The sequence below is a fragment of the Myxine glutinosa genome, chromosome 1 (assembly GCF_964187855.1).
Source record: "Myxine glutinosa chromosome 1, kmMyxGlut1.1, whole genome shotgun sequence".
Taxonomy (NCBI): Eukaryota; Metazoa; Chordata; class Myxini; order Myxiniformes; family Myxinidae; genus Myxine; species Myxine glutinosa.
This window is the reverse complement of record NC_136261.1, coordinates 227,605,437-227,612,173: the sequence shown is the minus strand read 5'-3', so window position 1 is coordinate 227,612,173 and position 6,737 is coordinate 227,605,437. Positions and strand designations below refer to the sequence as shown.

The window sequence follows — 6,737 nt, the reverse complement described above, 5'->3', positions numbered from 1 at the left end:
CGGGCGCCATCCGCCCCCCGGCTTTGGCACGATGTGCAGTGGTGAGGCCCACGCGCTATTGGAGCGCCGCTCGATGCCGAGGTGCTCCAACGCGTCGAACTCGGCCTTTGCCACGGCGAGCTTGGCCGGGTCGAGGCGGCGGGCCCTGGCGTAGACCGGCGGGCCCGTAGTGGGTATGTGGTGCTCAATCCCATGCCGCACTGCGACGGCCGAAAACGTCGGCCGTGTGAGGGCCAGGAATTCCGCGAGCAGGCGAGCGAACTCGTTCGCCGTCGGGAGGGCGCACGCCAGTTCGGTCGGCGCGGAGCTGCTCATCGTGCACGCCAGGGAGCTGAAGGTCTCGGCGTTGACAAGGCGACGACGTTTGACGTCGACCAGCAGCCCGTGCGCGCAGAGGAAGTCGGCGCCCAGCAAAGCCATGGGGACGCAGGCGGTCACAAAGGTCCACTGAAAGCGCTGGCTGCCGAAGCAGAGGGTGACGTTGCGCGGGCTGAAAGTGCGTATGGCCGAGCCATTAGCAGCAACCAAAGAGGGGCCGCAAACGGCGTCCCGCCTGTCCTGCTCGGAGGCGGGTATGACGCTCAGTTGGGTGCCGGTGTCACAAAGGAAACGCCGCCCGGACGCTTTGTCCCGAATAAAAAGCAAGTTGCCCGAGTGGCCGGCGCTCATGGCTGGGAATGAACGCCGGCCCGGCCGTTTCCCGACTTGCTGAAAGTGCACGGGGGTCGGCACGTCCGAGCCTTGTGTCCGAACCTGGCGTGGTAATAACACCACGCCTGGTCAGGTGGAGGCCCCGGCCGTCGTGTCGGAAGCGGTCGGTGCGGCGTGGCGGCCGCCAGTTTCACCGGCAGTTCGGCCTCCAACCGCGCAGGGCGCTCGGGCGTCGTGGGCGTCGCCTCGGATGGCGGCAGGCTCCAGGTAGCCGCGCCGATGTGTTGGCCCGCCGAGGAGATCTTATTGGCTTCCCTGGCGAGGGCACGGGGATCGGTGATCGACGTGCCAGCCAGGGCGAGGCGTACCGGGTGAGGCAGCTGGCGAAGGAACAACTCGCAGAACAGAAAATCCGGAGAGTGCTCACCGAGCAACGAGAGCATATAGTCCATGCGCTCGGACGGGCGCGTGTCGTCGAGCTCGGGCAGGTCGAGCAGGCGCCGTGCGCGTGCCGCCGGTGAGAGGGCGAAAGCGTCGAGGAGGAGCGTCTTCAGCACGTCATACTTGTCGGCAGCCGGCGGGTGCTCGAGGAGGCTCAGGGCGCAGGCCGCGGTGGCGGAACCGAGCGCTGCCACGACGTGGTGGAAGCGGGTGTCGTCCGCGGTGATGCCTCGCAGGGCGAACTGGGAGTCCGCCTGGGCGAACCAAACAGCCGCGTGAGCCTCCCAGAAGGTAGGCAGTTTAAGAGTCACTGCCATGTCCATGTCGGTAGGTCACCAGTGAGGAGCTGCGCTCCAACGCGAGTCGAAAGAATTGACGCGACCAAAGACGGAATTCGTCCGAGTTGCTTTATTGAAACAAAACAGCTCAGGTATTCTGACAAAAGCCCGTTTATCGGGCAGCAATATATATACACATTTATGTCGGGAAGTTTGCCCGGCAAAAGCTATACCGGGCATGCCCAGGTGTCAAGGGCGAGCCTTGGAAAGGCGAGTCTGGACCTGCCCGGGCGTGTTTGGCTGCGGCCTGGCAAGTCGAGGCTGGGCGTGCCCGGGCGCTCTGGGCGAGCACTGGAAAGGCGATAGCGGGCATGCCCGGACGCTCTGGGCGAGCCCTGGAAAGGCGATAGCGGGCATGCCCGGACGCTCTGGGCGAGCCCTGGAAAGGCGATAGCGGGCATGCCCGGACGCTCTGGGCGAGCCCTGGAAAGGCGAGAGCGGGCATGCCCGGGAAAGACGAGACCGGGCGTGCCCGGGAGGTTCGGGCGTGCCCGGGAACAGTGAGTCCGGGCATGCCCGGGAGAGGCGCGTCTGGCCGTGTTCTGGCCGGTGCAAGGCGATTGTGTGCATCCAGCGGTAACCGCTGCAATATATATATATATATATATATATATATATATATATATATATATATATATATATATATATATATGAATAAATGAATGATATACTTTGGATATAGGCATATAGTATATAATTGGCTGATTAGACATGCACTCTGTTATTGACTATGAAAAGAGTTGTAACATTGAGCGATCGATTCACGACTGAGCATGTATTAATATGAAGTATCTGCAATGTGAGGTGGTGGTATGAAGGAAGCGGGATGTTTTGGGGGAATCCATGACGGAAACTGCATTTATAACTCGATCATTCTTGAATCAACGTGGGGTAAACTCAGCAACAGCGGACGTCTTCTACAATCAACGTTGAGCCCTATAAAGGTCTAAATGCGCGTATAATAGTTGAAAATACAATTCACGGCTTCATTGTGCCTTTGGCTGGTGGGTTCAGACGCTGAATGGCGTGACGTCACGCCGGGAGGGCATGTTGCTACGACAACGAGCGCCGGTGGGAGGAGTGTAGCGGATGATAGCATCACGTCCTGACGTCACTGCGGTTGCGCGCGCTGTTTGTATGCGCCATTGCTATGGGAAACGCCGGAAAACCGTACCGATTGGTTCGCTGCGATCTCCGCCGTTCGAAAGCTTGAGTATTCGCCAATAAGAGCGCCGCTTTTCTGGTCACGTGCTTTTGCCACCGCCCGTGCAGTCGCTATAAAAGAACGCGAGGGAGTGGATTTTTTTTCGGACAAGAGGACGTCTGGTTTCGTTGCTTGCGTTCGTCACGAGAGGGACAGAGCATTTGATTTGGATATGGCGCCTCGTTTATTTTCTTTTCTTTTCTTTTTCTCCTGAGCCTTGATTCTCCGTTTCCTTCTTCCGTCTTCGTCCGCGTTTAATCTGCCTTGCTGTCTCCCCTCCCTCTCCTCAGCCGCCGCCGGAGTCCCGGGGAATGACCGGCAGGTGCGGGGTTTCGCGGGTCGTTTCCCCCGTGGACGGATGTGCCTGTTTGTGGGACCGGAGTGTGATCTGTGGGGAGACGTGTAATGATGTAGTTGTTAATTTCTGTGGTAACTTCTTCACGTCGCACTCGTCGTATTACGGAGGCGTTTGCGGCGCGGTACTCGTACTTGGTGTGTGTGCGCTGCATGTAGTGAGTGTGAGTGGCCTTGTGCGTTTTATTTATTTATTTATATATATATATATATATATATTTAAATTTATTATTATTTATTTATTTATTTATATATATGTATATATTTTTTATTTTTTTTATTTTATTTATTTCCAAGGCCGAGACGAACTGAGGGAAAGCAAAGCGCGCTCGTTGCCTCTTATCGATGGATCGTGAATGGCTGAACGTGATTTATGAAACCTGCTCTCACCATTCGCCCTCGAACGTGGTTGCTGCCACTTGTTTGTGATCGGCCAAGATCCCTCCCCTCCCCCTACCCCCCACCCGAGGCGTTATACGTGCGAACATTTGGAGTTTCGTATCTTCTACTTTGTGGTTCCTCAAATCGTCATGCGGAGCCTTGTTGTCAAAAAGGACTAAAATGACATGTTGAAGATCCTGAAGCTGTAAGTTATCTCCCGATCTCGGCTGTACCACGTGCTCTGCGATGCCCTCACCATGTGCTTGAGCTTGAATGGCACGAGCATGATGGTGGCCTGGAATTTGAAATTGATGGCTTGCTGATTGCATTATTGGATGACGTTTTTGCCCTTTTGCATGAATGGGTAACGTGGTGGCTTTAATTGTGTTTCTTGGCTGGCAGGTTTTATTTGAGAGTGCAAGGGTCCGGTGCCCTCTGCGGTATGTACGATTGCTCGGCAGGAAAAACAGAGTTTTCTTTTGCTTGGCAATGTCTGCGGCGAAGTCTCCGGGGCTGTGTTCTGGCAGGAATTCCCAGATGGTTTTCACAGAGGGACATTCGCAGTTTACCTCGATTTTGAAGTCAACCGTCAAAATGTATTTTTACCAAGTGGTGTTTGTCCCTTGAGGGTAGTGCGAGGTATTAATTGGGTGACCTTTCTTGAGTTGTGGTTTAGTGTTGCGGGGCTGGCTGGACGCACTCGCCTCCAAGCCGTCTTCGCCTGGGTTCGAATCCCGACCCAGCTATGAACTGTCATCCCGGTTTATCGCATGCAGAGTGATTCATCAACCTGTGCCATCCCTCGGATGGACGTTAACCTGGGCATCCCGTCTACAGACGTTACTTTGTGAACGTTAAACATCCCACAGTGTCCTTGGTGAAGAATAACGGAGCTATCGCTGGCATCCTCAACAAATTCCAAAATGCCACCTGTACTAAACGGTGTGTGTGTGTGTGTGTGTGTGTGTGTGTGTGTGTGTGTGTGTGTGTGTGTGTGTGTGTGTGTGTGTGTGTGTGTGTGTGTGTGTGTGTGTGTGTGTGTGTGTGTGTGTGTGTGTGTGTGTGTGTGTGTGTTGCGTGCCTTTGCGCCTGTCTGTGTCTGTGGCTGGCTGTCTGTCTCTCTCTCTTTTTGTGTCTGTGTCTGTCTCTCTTTTTGTGTCTGTGTCTGTCTCTCTTTTTGTGTCTGTGTCTGTCTCTCTTTTTGTGTCTGTGTCTGTCTCTCTTTTTGTGTCTGTGTCTGTCTCTTTTTGTGTCTGTGTCTGTCTCTTTTTGTGTCTGTGTCTGTCTCTTTTTGTGTTTGTGTCTGTCTCTCTTTTTGTGTCTGTCTCTCTTTTTGTGTCTGTCTCTCTTTTTGTGTCTGTCTCTCTTTTTGTGTCTGTCTCTCTTTTTGTGTCTGTCTCTCTTTTTGTGTCTGTCTCTCTTTTTGTGTCTGTCTCTCTTTTTGTGTCTGTCTCTCTTTTTGTGTCTGTCTCTCTTTTTGTGTCTGTCTCTCTTTTTGTGTCTGTCTCTCTTTTTGTGTCTGTCTCTCTTTTTGTGTCTGTCTCTCTTTTTGTGTCTGTCTCTCTTTTTGTGTCTGTCTCTCTTTTTGTGTCTGTCTCTCTTTTTGTGTCTGTCTCTCTTTTTGTGTCTGTCTCTCTTTTTGTGTCTGTCTCTCTTTTTGTGTCTGTCTCTCTTTTTGTGTCTGTCTCTCTTTTTGTGTCTGTCTCTCTTTTTGTGTCTGTCTCTCTTTTTGTGTCTGTCTCTCTTTTTGTGTCTGTCTCTCTTTTTGTGTCTGTCTCTCTTTTTGTGTCTGTCTCTCTTTTTGTGTCTGTCTCTCTTTTTGTGTCTGTCTCTCTTTTTGTGTCTGTGTGTACACTCGTGTAATCCTATTGGAGAAATATTCCCCTTGCAGAATGCACAGCAAGCGATGTCCATTCTCGTTAAAAAGTCTCATAGCGAGCCTTTGTCTTGTGTGACAAATTTATTGTTTGGGCCAACCTTGTCCTGAATGAATAATTGCAGCTGCACCCAATTTTCTTATTATTATAATCATTGTTTATCAACATCATGTAAATCCCTGTGAAATTTCAATGTGAATCTTTGTGCTGCTGAAACATCAATCGTAATCCGTACACCATTCTCTTAAGAGCATTCATGCTGCCGAAGCAGTTCCTGGGGAAAGGTTATTCTGGGTGATTTGCCGCAGCCTTCCCAGCAGTCAGTCGGGGAAAGGATTTGTAATTGGTCCAGGGTGCCGGCGATAACTCGCCCGTTTTTCTGAAAGGTACCCCGGCATCTTTAGCGTCCAGCAACGACCGGTGCCAGCAGACGGGTCTTCCGAAGGACGGCACACGCCATGGGTCTCCCCGAGCATGAAACCTCAGGGTGGTGGTTTGCAGCTGGACTGAGATTTGAATCGAGGCTAAATGGCTCGAAGGTGAGTGGTACCTCAATGCCGTCCTTTCGTTCACCTGAAGCGCTAATATATCATTATTTGTTTTCCATGAACTGACTGCACGATGCTTATTTTCAATGGACTAAATTGCAGAAACTCAGATTTGTTTATCAAATAATCTGGCTTTGGTAAAACCTTTGTTCTTGGAGCAAAGCTTTCTTCTTCTTTAAGGCCACAATTTTTCCTACTGTTCTGTGGGGTTGGCCGGTGGGTAAGCTTGGCCCAAGTCTTTCACGAACCAGCTGGCAAGGTTGGACAACAACGTTGGACTCCGGTTATGGCAGGAATTTGGAATGTATTCATCGTGCTGGGGATAGCTCACGTACTCTTCGTAAAGGACACTCCTTTTATTGTCCAGCTGAGGGACGGCAGACATTGATGAACCGCCCTGCTTGAGAAACACCAGGACGATGGTTTATAACTGGGTCTGGATACGAACCCAGGCTAGACGACTTGGGTGTGAGTGCTTGTACCTCTAAGTCTAGGCCATCCTGCCAGCCCATTGGAGAAGTATATTCTTGTATTTGTAATAAAACAAATTTGTTTTCACAAATGAAAGGTTGCCATTTGTCGGGGTATTCTTGATGGCAAGTTGTGCATACGGTATTGAGGTTCTGCCGGTGTACTATTTTCTCCAAGCTTGCGATCATAAAATTGTTGTCTCATTGTGATGCCAGTAGCAAGTCGTATGATGCATCCATTTGCTACCCTTAAAAATGCCTGATCGGTTGATGTGGAGAGTTCTTCACGTGCTTCCGAAGGGTTTACTCTTCAACGGAATATCAGCTTCTTAAATTATGGATCTGGTTCAGTTTTTTGTTGAGGGAGGGTGGGATACACCAAGTCCATACTTGTGGGACAAAGGGACGCAGCAAGGATATATAGAGGAGTGGATGAACCAGCAATGCAGCAAAATGGGAGGAGGTTGAGGGGA

At 51.4% G+C, this 6,737-nt stretch overlaps 1 protein-coding gene across 9 annotated transcripts in view; it reads left to right on the top strand.

Moving 5' to 3' along the window:
- The first annotated feature begins 2,739 nt into the window (after positions 1–2,739).
- Positions 2,740–6,737, top strand: part of LOC137413724 (uncharacterized) — a 27,329-nt gene continuing 23,331 nt past the window's right edge. For 3 of the 9 annotated variants that reach the window (XR_013624566.1, XR_013624564.1, XR_010981736.2), the window contains exons 1-3: positions 2,757–2,956; positions 3,286–3,574; positions 5,633–5,785. The gene's annotated coding sequence lies outside the window, so the exon portion shown is untranslated. Of the gene's footprint in view, positions 3,153–3,285; positions 3,575–3,771; positions 4,444–5,632; positions 5,786–6,737 lie in introns of those variants that run through there. The other 6 variants (XR_013624568.1, XR_013624567.1, XR_013624561.1 and 3 more) reach the window with 4 other exon arrangements.